Source organism: Atractosteus spatula (assembly GCF_055471065.1).
Source record: "Atractosteus spatula isolate fAtrSpa1 chromosome 10 unlocalized genomic scaffold, fAtrSpa1.hap1 SUPER_10_unloc_15, whole genome shotgun sequence".
In the NCBI taxonomy this organism is placed as follows: domain Eukaryota; kingdom Metazoa; phylum Chordata; class Actinopteri; order Semionotiformes; family Lepisosteidae; genus Atractosteus; species Atractosteus spatula.
This window is the reverse complement of record NW_028296618.1, coordinates 80,154-93,892: the sequence shown is the minus strand read 5'-3', so window position 1 is coordinate 93,892 and position 13,739 is coordinate 80,154. Positions and strand designations below refer to the sequence as shown.

Here is a 13,739-nt window from a genome sequence, read left to right as displayed (position 1 = left end):
TCCTGTCTGAGCTGTGAATCTGACTGAGAAGAAAATAATTTTTTTATTCTGCCTGAGAATTTTCCTGAGAATTTTTCTTCTTTTCCAAGTGGTTTTACATCTCCTTCAGATACTCTGCACAGACTGCCAGAGTGAGAGAAGAGGAGAGAGAGATGGACAGATAAGAGCACATACAGCAAGAGACACATACGTCTTGATTTACTTTGAAGCAAGTGTTCATTTCTTTACTGGAACAAGTTGTTTCTGAACTTCAAGAAATTCATACAATTTCTGAAAGATAAAATACAAATCTTGCTTCTCAGGACAGAAAAAATGCTGCAAAAAAATGCCAGTGATTTGTGAAAAGCAACGGGAATGTGTCCTTGTGCAGCTGTTAAACAAAGGGCTGGTGGGTCAAACGCACTCAGGGATGCGCTTCAGATTGTGATGATTTAAACATAATCTCCGCTAAAAATTGAAGGGATTTCTTTGCAAACCCTCTTGAATGTTGCAGGAAATCTTCGTGTTTTACTCGTGTGCAACTACAACAAGTAAACAATTAAGTACCTAAGTCAATGTCCAAGAAAACCATCTTCACGTGTGGAATTTAACTGGCTGTTGGGAGAATTCATTTATACACCCGTTGTATCCTTAGCAAAAATATTTTAAAATTAGAACACAGATTTGTTGGAGAACCTGACAATCCTTGACAATCATTATTAAATGAGCATTATACAAATGTGTGTTGATATTTTTAATATGTACCTTAATTGTAATATATATACATAATTGCTTTGATATGGATGTTCATTTGAAGGAATTGAGGAAGCTATGAAAGATCGCAGAACAACCAAAGATACACTTGGGCATCTGCTATTGGTAAAGATGAAAGAGTACCTTAAGTGTAAAGCTTGCATACACACAAGAGAAAAAAACAGTTTTAATGCACTTCATTAAATTGATGGTGTCCTTATCAATCGTGCATAAACTGTACATAGCAGAGGATGGTTTCGATCCATCGACCTCTGGGTTATGGGCCCAGCACGCTTCCGCTGCGCCACTCTGCTGACAGCTGTTATGGGGTGATTCAACACAACTGCTCTATCTTTGCTTTCTAAAAGTGCGCCCAAGATGAAAAGTCTAAACGGTAAACGCAGACGTCACTTTGAGCACTTGGTCTTTTATAGTACAAAACATCACCCGCTGCTCTACATGGGCGTGTCTTCAATATCGTTGAGAACCAAACCTTCTGCTTTCCGAGGCAACTGATTCTTTCGTCGTTAATTCCCAAATCTTCAATGAGAATCAGTGAAACGAAAATCAATCACATGTACACACTCGCGTCCTAACCTGAAAGAAAAATCTACACCCACTTTATAATACTGAAAATGATTCAGGAAGTACAGCAAAGTACTAAAACCAGCGAATGCATCTGCATACATAAAATGTCAATTTTTCAAAAGTAAAATCTTCAGCTTTGAAAGATTGTCATCCATATATTTTCGTTTTTCTCTTTTTTTACATAACACGCTTTCGAGAAACAAACTGTCTTTTAATTAAGGCTTCATTAGAAAATGTGTATCTTGGTTTGCTAAGTTAAAATCGGCACATCCCAGTGGGCAAAAGATGTAGAATATACGACTATTAAACGCTTACCTTAGACGTGTAAATGTGCTCCGTAACTGGTCTAGAATGAAATTCTAATATACGTATATCGTTATACGTCAATTAGACATCTATGATTATATGTTTATTATACATAAATGGTTGGAGTTCTATTATACGGATAAATTTAGAAGACTATAATACATATATAGTTAAAGGTCTATTATACATCAAAGAAAGATTTTTATAGGAGTAGAAACTAGTAAAATAAAGCCAATGATTTATTTTAGAAATGTATTCTTAAAATATACAATTATTCACACCTGAAAAATATGTAGTTCAAATTATAGATTATATACAATATTGTAATCAACAAATGTCTAATCATCATAAAAAACACAACTAGTAAACTTCAGTTACAAATTCTAGTAACATGGCAATATATATATAGTAATGACAAACACAAACTAATTACATGAACACGCTAATATTTAACTCAAAACCACATTTCGATTCAAATATAAATTTTAAAATTTACAACTTCTTTATTTCCACAAAAATATTATTAATGTAGCACAAACGCTACTTTATAATAAAGACAGAAAGAAACTGTTTGTTTTGTGGCTCATGGTGATCCTCCTCTCGATACTAATGAAATGTTTAATATGATCTCTCGAGAAAAAAAGGAGTCAATTTCCGCCTGGAATGATTGATGCCCCATCAAACATTTTGTAATATCCCTGGTAGTTTATACAGTAGAATCCTGGTTCGTGGCTTAAATTCAAGGTAAACAAGACTAAGGAAACGAGTTGGAAACTTGATGTCGGAGTGGGATTTAAATCACCCGGAACATTTCACTACATTCGGCAGCATGTGCCAGAGAGCGATATCTGACATTCCTTCGATAGCTCAGTTGGTATAGCAGAAGAGTGTAGTAGAATCAGTGGCAACCCTTAGGTTGCTGGTTCGATTCTGGTGCGAAGGAAGGTGCTTTTCTGTACCTTAACCAAAGAAATAAAAAAGTGAATCTGTTTCATTCAGACATTGATCAAAAGCTCAATAAACGACGAAGCAGAAGCTCCTGTTCCGAATTCAGCCCACGTTTGATTGTTTTGTTTTGGCCAAGATCTGATCTTTGAATTAAGGGACTACACTGCATGCGTTGTAATTCAAAAATTCATACAAATGTCAAGTTTTTTTGTAGATATAAAGGTGTTCTCTGTTTTCAAAGGATAGTTACTTAATTGGCATAATGATTTGGTATTGATTTTGTATCGTTGTATTATAAAGTTTGTGCTTTCTGTGTTTTTATCGTATTGTGAACTTATTTTTTAAACAAATGCTTACAAAAGCAAACACGGCACACATCTGTTTATACCAGCGGTGAATTGTACATTTTTATTAAGTACAAGCTACTGTGCACTTCTGGGAGTATAACAGGTTCGATATAAAGTGGCAAAAATATAAAAGGGGAAAATACCCCACACTGCGTGTAAACCCTCGTTGTGACTGTTTTAGATAAAAATGGCGTACTGTGCACGAAATGTTGCAGAAACACAATCTGATATTTTGATAATTATTATTTTAATAATTTGATCAAATTGAGGCCCAGGATCCAAATCTTCAGTTCTGATTTTTTTAAGTGATATCTTTCCTTCCTGTCGTGGAAGTCACAAGATGTGAGCAATTGTTTTTTTACGTTACGATCCAAAGAGCCTCAGACGCACTGTAACCAAACCAGGATGGATTGTGCTGGGAGCCGGACTGAGCTCATTCTCACTCCCTGTGCTAAAAACAGAATTAGCTTTTCCCCGAACACCGTCTACAGCTGCTGGATGGTGCTCTGCGTCCTACTGCTCCGGCAATTACTTTGACGAAAGACAGCTCACTCGGGCGCTTTTAACCTTCTCGCAGCTACGGGCGAGATTGACGCTCGCGATATGAAGGCGCTGGTACACATTCTCTAACTTTCACAATCGCGACAGTCTTCGCTTTTTTAAAAAAAAAGTAGATATAGCCCTGAAAAAAGCATTAGCTTTATCAGTTTTTACATTAATCTATTTTGAATCAAAGTTTGATATTTTTTTTATTTTTTATTGCATTTTACATAATAATAATAATTATTATTATTATTGCTTACACTTATATAGCGCTGTTCTGGATACTCCACTCAATGCGCTTTACAGGTAATGGGGACTCCCCTCCACCATTCTCCTGAATGATCGCAGAGAGTCAGGACCTCGGTTTTACGTCTCAGCCGAAGGACGGCACCTGTTTACAGTTTAGTGTTCCCGTCATTGTACTGGCGTATCAGGACCCGCATGGACCGCAGGGTGTGCGCCCAGCGACAGAAACCAGACGTGTGTCGGGCTCGGCTGCGAGCAGGACAATGACGTCACGGGGACAAAGTAGAGGAAATCAAAACGGTTCTATAAAAGACCTGTGTCAGCTGTTGGTTTGCAGTCTGGACTCTAAATCCTCCGATCCGATTTTAAATCTCTCTAATACCTGAGCTGCGGCTTCTTTCGAGTATTTATTCGTATACTTATTATGTGTAAGTGTATAGATGAAACCTTTCATATATTGTTCAGTTTAAATCAAAATGCTTTACTAATACAAGAGAGAAGTATAGTATGAAGGATGTGACAAATTTATGATTTCTTGAAACAAAACGGTTTTTATTTGCATTCGAAATGAAGCGGAATTTTAGCGCGACACACAAACCCTTTGTCTTTTTTAGAGTGATTTTTAAACAGACATAAATGTAGAAAACGTGTTTTTTTTAGTACTACAATTGCAGGGTCAGTGGTGTAATGAATAACGCGTCAGGCCTCGCGTCAGAAAATTATAGGTTGGACTGCCGTCTGGCTTGTTGAGTTTATACCACTTACATTCTTTTATATAAATGAACTGCACCTGAAAGCTATAGAAAACACTTTGGGTAAGTTGTCTACAGTCTCATGCGAATTTCGACAACTTACCCAAAACACTGTACTGTCTGGAGATCAGCTCCAGCTCTGAACTCAATTGCAATGAAAAAAACATGTGTAACAAAACTGGAGAACAGCTGAACTTGTGCTCAGTTCGGTGATGAGGGTTCAGAACTGTCATTGCTGTAATTAGCACGAGCTGCACAGGCTCTGAATCAGACCATGTCAATTAGTCTGATCAGTGTAGGACACGTTAATGTAGAATTATTAATACGTTTATTAGTTAGTTCAGGTTTACCCACCTGAACTAATGTAGAATTATTACTTGGTCTGTCTCTTGTTTGTATATAAATGAATGTCTCTGACAACTTAATGTTAGTTTTACGATGTAGGTCAGGCGTTGACATATGCACGAGTATACGAAATGGCTCACTCCTGATTCAACTCATGTTCTATAGGAGATTGGCGATTCCTCCTGTTTCTCGTACAACCATATCAGAACAGAAGCCCGTGTCACCCAGCTGTGATTCAAGATCGACTCGCATCTTTATCCCTTTTTTGTTCGTGATCATTATATTCTTTAGTTATGATCAATATTGAACTTTTTCGAAATGAAATGACAATAATCAAACATGCAGGCAGATTTTTGAAAAGTATTCGGAATTGACAGGGTGCACCTTTGGAATAGTCGTCAGAAAATGTGAGAAAAGGAAAGTTATGTAAGCTCTCACACAAAGCATTGAAGATTGGAATCTTGAGTGTAAAAAAGCTACCCGTCTCCCAATGATAGGCAGGGATACACACCATGACACTAACTAGGAGCGCTTGTCAGCTGTTAGGAGGCATTTCCTCTTAACACTACTATTGTTTCGGGTTTCGGCTTTTACAACAGAATAACAAAACGGCTTCAATTACGTCGATTAGACTCAGCGAAACTTTAACACCTATGATATTACGAGTGCTTTGCACATGTCGAACTTCAAGAAGGAACTACTACAACAGTTGTGGACATAATTCAATACCACCGGCAAAGTCCAATGCCGGCAACGTCTGAGAAAATAATGTTCACTCATGGAATTTGGTCTTTGAATGGCTGGCGGGAAAATTCATTTATACTCCTGTTGCACCCTCAGCAGATTTGTTGGAGAACCTGACAAGAATTATTGGGATAGCACTGTATGTATTCTGGTTTATTAACTTTAATTTTAATATAAATGTAAACATGCATGCTGTATAATCTATTGTAATTTTAAAATATGTTAGCTGAGGATGCGAGGGGGGCTATTACACCTTGTGAAACACAGAAGGAACTGTAAAAAAGGCTGGTGAATAAAATTGGCGATCACAAGAAAACCACAATTTATGTGGTATTATCATCAATATCCTTCAAAATCGACGTTCAAATGAAGGATTTGAAGAAACTATGAAAAAAGCAACAGTAGTAGCAAAGGATTTTGATTTTTGTTCTTGCATCACCGTAGAGTTGCACCCCTACAAACAGCACAAAGGATGAATCCCACCTCCTTTGTTATTGCTACGTTTGTGCCGGTGAAAGTAGCGTTTGTGCTATTGAAAGCATTTCGGAAGATGAAGGTGCAGTCACTTCCACATGTCATGATATCATTAGATCGGACGACAAGAGCTGATGCCCCCCAGTCCAAGCCAGCAATGTGAGAAAGATGAGGATGGAGGACAGTAGTGTGGCCGAGTGGTCTAAGGTGCTGGATTTTAGGTTCCAGTCTCTCTTGGGGTGTGGGTTTGAATCCCACTGCTGCCAAATGTTAGTATTTTAAGACCTGCAATACGATCAGTAAAAGCGCTTTTTGTTAGGCTGCGGGAGGTGCTTAGAGATAGACTTTCTAAAAGACAGGCTGTCAGCTTAACATCAAGGCAGAAGAAATATTTTGTTTTCTCAACAGAAATTCTCTTTGGCATGTTCAGCTTTATGTAGGGAACAACGTCTGCCGAGATCACTTTTGAGGCAGTGCACATGATAGTGTTCCGGCAAGCACATTTAATATTGGCTGTGGCGGTGAGCTGCTTTTGTCTGTGAAACTTTTAATTCTTAGCGCCGAATCGTTGGCAGGGGAAAAGCTTATTAAACCTTTTAACAAAGCGCTCCATCAGAAATACTTTGTTCATGATCAAAAGAGATCAGAGGATTAACTTCATGAATTCACATAGCATAATTTACAGGAAAGATTTAAAAGGGGAATTGATTGTGCTTCCTGATGTTGTTCCTGTGGTTTCTTTGGATACAAAGGTGAATGTTCTTTGACGTTCTGCTAGTGTATCCACTGGGTGGGCTTTATCAATTAGCTCGGATAGGTCATCAGTGCTCCATCTCCGGAAAATAATAAGCACTGTCGTTTTTTCCTGTGCTGTCTTTTAAAACATAAAAGATCACGAGTTTATAGATTTCTCCAAATAACAACTATACATTTTAACCCAGCAGTTAGCATTCCTTCAATCCAATAGTTTTACTCTGGGTAAAAAGCAGCGCAATATACAGAGAGATGATATTCAAATATTTCAACGTTCTTATTGGATTACCTGTATGGAGATATCGCTCAGAATTCCTAATATGATTTTGAGTTCAGTTTTGCTTTACTACTTTCAGAGTCTTTTATTGACCTTGCTGAAGCAGAGAAGTGACATAATCACAAATGCGACCTACCTGTGCTGCTGTTTCTGGTTAATAATGATTATTGCGAGGAAAAAAAAAACAGCTCCTTGCATTAAGAGCAAGAGCAACCAACGCGCTCGCTTGTTGAGTTGGGTTTTATTCCGTGGTGCTCTTCCTCAGATGCAAAGTTATTTGGCGAGCAAGGACCTCTGAGAAGGAGCCTGAATCCATCAAGAACTCAGAAATTCTAATATCGCACTGCCGTCTTGTGTACAGAGATCTGCTTCTTCCTTTTTGAGTGTTTTGGTGTTTAAGAGCATGCTTCCTACCTCGAATGTTTGTTTCAGGAGATGTGTTACCAGATCACAGATCATCTTGAAAAGATTTGGGATGCACTGGCTCAGTTATTTGAAGGAACCTATACCACCAACGCACTTCTGAGAAGCACCTGCACATTTTCGCAATCCTCTCTCTCACCTACAAAGTTATGAAGACACAGACGACCAACAAAAACTGATTTGATTCACTCAAGGCTTCACTCTTCTGTTGTGATGTCGTTTTAATTAGTGTTAGCTGTGATGAGGTGTTGTTTCCGCCTCTTAAAGTTTAAGAGTCTGCTCCTTTCTTCCTGGTATAGAAATAACATGTTCCATCTTTGTTTACAAACACCACTGTAAATTATTTGTCCATCTCTAAAGCCTGTGTGTATTGACAAGGCAATTCAAAAGCACATATTAAATAAGAACACGATCCTTCTTGTTACCATTCACGTGGTTGGAGCGTTGTTTCGCCCTTTAACGTTCTTCTACAATATTTACAGACAGGGCTTTATCACTGGAGTTGTGTGCATCGGTCCATGAACATCAACTGTACTGGTGTTTTTCTATGCGTAATTTAATCGCAAGCACTTAAAAGATGCAAAAAGGTTTCAAGGAAAACATAATTGAAAGACAATCGAGTAAGGAGGTAGAAAAACGCACCCCCCCCCCCCCCCCCCGTTGAAGAATCAACCACCGTCGCCCATGTGACTGGATATAAAAATAAATTATTCATTTTGCCCAGTCTCTGGAAGCTTCGATGCGATTATTTTCCCTTCCTTATTTCTTCATTCCCATTAATTTACTTTGTAGTAGAAGAAACGCGAAAGTGGGAAACTGCAAGCATTCTTCGTGAAGGGTGGATTGTGTTCAGTAAACATATGAACATCTTTACGTCAGTTCCATCATCGGTAGGCTAGGGGATGTAGCTCAGTGGTAGAGCGCATCCTTCGCATGTATGAGGTCCCGGGTTTAATCCCCGGCATCTCCAGGTGTCTTATGTTACTGTGCTCACATCGCAATCTTCTGTTGAGTGAGAACTCTTTGCTCGTGTTCATAGAGAGCCAGGTTTACACAATTAATTTCAGTCACACACGAAGTGCTACAGTGTTGCTCTGCTGTTTTAAATGTACCTCCAAAGCATTTCGTTCTGTTAACTACCAAATGATTTGAACTAATTTAACGTCATATTCAGAAAATCCAGAGAAGGTCATCAGACTTTTAGTGGCTGTTGAAGAAAACACCTGTTGAATCTTACCAGGGATTTCTTGAGAGATCATTCAGCGAGCGAGTCCTCCCTCTGGACTCCAAATATTTTTAGTTAAACTGTTATTCACATACTCTAACGAAGAGAAACGTTAGTGTCTTCCGGTGTGTGAGCCCATTTCTCAAAAAAAAGTTATATAAATTTAATTGTTCTACTTTTTAGGCTTGCATAGTCTTATTAATATTTCAGTTAAATTTTAACTGTAGTTTTTTTCTGTAGTAACATCAGTTGATATTAATATTAGTCCTGATTTATATGTTTTTGTCATGGTTGATCTTAAGTAATTTTGTAATTAGTTTCAGTTTTGAAAAATCGCGCAGAGAAGCTACCAAACCTGGTAATGTTCATATAATGTGTAATGCAATAGCAGCATTTTGGGTTGAAAACAAAAAGTATATCTTGGTATGAATCCTAACACATCATAGGCAGTGTTCTAGGACTTCTCGCTTCAGATAAAGTTGTCAATACATCATAGATTTCTACTCAATCAATATCAGCAGTTTTATCGGTACCGAACGCTAGATATAGATCCTGGCAATACTTCGTGAGATCATTGTAAGAAAATCCAAAATACTACGGAAGGAATCAAATTTATACGTTTCTTTGGATCGAGAATATGATCATTATGAGACTCAAAACATGCCTGTCTTTTCTTTTTTCGAGGACAAATGGATTATTGAGGTGTAAAGATGGGTTCAAAACCAAAATCAGCTGCTATCGCTGCTGTTTCTTCAAATCCTTCAACTGATCATCGATATCGAGGAATAATATATAGTTTCTTCAAATCCTTCAACTAATCATCGACATAGAGAAATAATATTATACAACTTGTGGTTTTCTGTTAATTGCCAATTTGACTGTAATTACATCTTCGTTTACAGATGTCTTGCATGTATCACATGGTATAATAGTCGTCGTGCGTCCTCAGTTAAAATGTTTTAAAAAGTACGACAAAAGTACAACATTTATGGTTACATCCATATTAAAATGAAGGTAAATATACCAAGATATTAAAATACAATTGTACAGTTCTAACTTAATAATGCCTGTGAAGTTCTCCAACAAATCCGAACTGTAATTTTGAAATATTATAGCTGAGAATGAAAAGAGAGTACAAAGATCAAATTCAATGAGTGAAAATGCACCAGTAGTTCTCTAAACTGAGTTTCTTCCCTGAAATGACTCGCTAGCGAAGCACCAAGCAGCCTTGAACGGATCGCGGAAATCAAGTATACAGTACAGATGGATTCAGAGTGTGCTTTCCAACTTTTGTGCAACATTTTCCTTTGATAGGGCAGAGTTGTCTTCACAATCTGGGTTAAATAAAAAGGAGTGACGACAGTGTTAAACAGCTTTCCTTCTTGGGGAACAACGGTTGTGTTCCATATTTCTAATTATTTTGGTTTCAAGATCGCAATTTAGTGTGAAACATAAACGCCAGCTGGATAAGCTTTATTAATTTCCCTCACGGGATCAATAAAGTATCTATCTATAAATCTCTTACACGTCATTTACAATGGCCTTTCAACTAATAGCCCGTGCGGGGATCAAACTCTAGCTGTTCGTACAGTACGAGTTGCGTAAGGCTCTGTTACGCGCAGATGAGAAACTAACCTCTGCTTCTTCATTATACACACAGTGAGCTATATACGCGGGCTTACTGCCTCCTACGGGCTCTGTATTTGATTGCGGTACAAGACCGGCCGTGGAGTTAAAGTGAGACGGGTGTGTACATTAAAAGGCTCATAGCGTCCCTGGGAGGGCTCAACCCACCACCCTTTTGGTTAACAACCGAACCACAAAGACTCATGTACAGCTAACACTTCTCGGTCTCGGTGAAAGTGATACAATCCGTAAAATTTCCAGAGATTCATTTATTTTTAAATGAAAATCACCAACAGCGGCCGAGATCTACTGGAGTTTTTTCATTCTATACTGCGATTTCTGGAGGGTACCCTGTGGAAATACGAGTTTTGACGAGAAGGGATGGACATATAAGGTCAAAAGGCTTGGGGAATTGAACTTTAAGGTGAAGACTGCGGGTTCAGTAGCAGCAGAACCTGATCAGTATCAGTTGACTCCGATATACTTTGAAAATGAACTTGGGGATTTAGAGTCAGACGTGCTACCGTTGCACCATGGGGTACTTAATTTAAAAAAATAGGAAAAAAAATCAGTGTTCCTGGATCTGTAATTGAGAACAACACCTGCACAAGAGCTGCGCAGGAAGAATAAAATGTGGTCTGGGAAGAAGAGACTCTCTTCGGAAGAGCGGCGCTCTTAACGGATTTTTTTTTTGTCTCCTTTGGGGAATTCAAAGGCGCTGACAGATGTGAACTCGTGGCGCAACGGTAGCGCGTCTGATTCCAGATCAGGAAGCTGCGTGTCAGCTATTGGTTTTTCAGGTTCTGCTGGTCCTGAACACGGAATTCACACCATGCAGTTGAGTTCTATCTGTACACCACATAGATAATCTAAACAAAATAGAGCAGTACAGGACACGCAGTGTGGAGCTCACACAGCGAATAGCCTTGAACACAAGAGAAAAGGCACCGTTCACATCTGCTAAACATCACGTCCAACTTTAGAGACAGCTGCATCAGAGAATGGAATCCCGGAAGTTTCAGATAACTTCTTTTAATTCAGGTTCAATCAAACCTGAAAGTTAATGAGTTTCCGGACACTTTTGTTTTATTAAAAAAGTGTCTGAAGCCTGAAAATGTAATTTGAAAAAAAAACGCTATTGTACATTTGCAGGTGCTTTTTGTAACGATTTGCTATTTCATGCTGGAAAACAAAGGAAACAGACCCAACGTTTGCTTTCAGGTGCGGTTCATTACATAATAGACATCTATTACTGAGGAGCTTGAATATAATTTACACGAGCCAGGTAGAAGTCGAACCTACAATCTTATGATCCGAAATCAGACGCGTTATTTATTAAACCGCTGACATTTCACATAACCTGAATTCCCCCATAGTGTGCTCAGCGCCGCTACTAGTAATGCACCGCTCCGTCTAAAATTTCAAAGTGAAAAACATGTGTTTTCTGATTTTTATGAGTTTTAAAATATAATCTCTTTAAATATGACAAGGGTTTTATGTTTCGCACTGAAATTCCGATTGATTGAGAATTCAGAGAAAGACTGTTTTCTTCCACAACACCGTATAATTATCACATCCACCAGACTCTCCAACCTCTCCAGACCTTGCTAGGTGAGCAATTGCTCCGATAAATTAGGTCACGTATCATGTTAAATCATTTCTTCTCAACACATTTCCTGGTGCACGTTTTCTCTATGAAAAAAAGTACATTTTTCCCTTTTCACGATTTTTCGTTTTTATCAAAGCGTACAGAAAGAAAAAAGAAGAAGAAATAGTGTCGCAAAAGAACTCTGTCGCCCTTGGGAGATGTCAAACGCATTGGACATGAAAAATGCCAGATTAAAGCCAGTTCTCTTCGTTTCTCAGTGTCGGGGCTGCTATGTAAAAGAGGCAATTTGCTCTGAGAGCAGGTTCAGCGCTTACTAAACGCAGATGTCTCAGAGCGGTGTGTCCAAGTGGCTGTAAAAGGTGACGGTTGTCCTGTCACCGTAGCTTGGTTGGTTAAAGCGCCTCTTTATGAAACAAAAAAACCAAATTCAAATCCCAGCCGTGTCTTTCTTCCTTTCTTGTAGTACAGAACGTACCATTTTGGGCACTCACAAAGGGCTTGTTTTCGTTAAATGCATGTGTTCATTTCCTTTCTGGAAAACTTATTTTTGATTAAATTCACACAGCTTGCGGAAAATGAAATCCAATTCTTGGTTATCACTGCAGAAGAAATATTACCGGCTGGCAAAATAAACGGTTAGAGATTTTTTTTTTTTAATCGGGAATTTGTGATTCGAGAGAAAAACCTACATGTCAGTTTCTGTGGCGCAATCGGTTAGCGCGTTCGGCTGTTAACCAAAAAGTTGGTGGTTCGATTCCACCCAGGGACGAGTTTCTTTGGCGATGTAAATATTGTCTTCGTTCGATTGGATTTCTCAGCGAAACCATAGCCATTTTAATATTTGCAACAAATGCGAGTGTTTTACACGTGTCAGGATCACCAGGAAATGTCCAATAATGCCCAACATCGTAACTCCCCAGAAAACCATATTCACCCAAGAAAAATGATCGTCGAATCGTCATTTATACTCCAGTTGAATCCTCTGCTGAAATATATTAAAAATACAATGCAGGTTTGTTTGAGAACTTGACAAGCATTGTTACGATAGCACTGTGCAGTTGGATTTTGATATTTTGACATATTTACCTTAAATTTAAACATAAATACTATACAGTCTATTGTAATTTTAAAATATGTCAGCTGAGGATGTAAAGGGTTGAAAGGGAAAGGTCAGAGGGTATAGTAACAACAAGGTTAGGATTTGTGGAGGTGGTAGGGGTGTTGATGGTTTCTCTCTGTAGAGGATGATTGAATGTTTTATCCTTCTCTGAAGTGAGAAACTGGAAGAGTTGGGAGTTGAGAGATCTGATGAGGTTAGATATAAAAGGAAGTTGATGTGGAGCTGTTAGCAGTAAAAATTACTTAATGTCTTTGATGTTGTCATCAAAGATAAACTGTAGTCAGCAAAGATAAAAAGAAAATTATCTTTGCTTACTGCCCTGTCTTTCTCACACCTGAAGAAGGCTCCACAGCCGAAACGTTGTGATTCTTTTCTTCTCTTTTCAGCAGGAATAGTCCTTTACTTGTTCCTTTGCAGCCTACGCTTGCTGACACAGCTACTCACCTGATATTTAACATTCCCATAATCACAAATATGAATACCACTGTGGGTATTTTTTCCATAATTATTTATTCTGTCATTGAAGCATATTTTATATCATACCAAAGTGTCATAATCACTGAAAAAATATTTTTTTTCATTTAGAAAATAAGAAAATGATAAATCACTATGAATTGCATTTAGCCTGTTCTGATCTAGATATTCTATATACTTTAACATGCCATGTTCACAACGTCACAA

At 38.2% G+C, this 13,739-nt stretch overlaps 1 non-coding gene across 1 annotated transcript; it reads left to right on the top strand.

Moving 5' to 3' along the window:
* Nucleotides 1–8,376: 8,376 nt before the first annotated feature.
* trnaa-cgc (transfer RNA alanine (anticodon CGC)) lies at nucleotides 8,377–8,448 on the top strand. Its single transcript has one exon. It is a non-coding gene; the product is annotated as a tRNA-Ala (tRNA).
* Nucleotides 8,449–13,739: the final 5,291 nt, after the last annotated feature.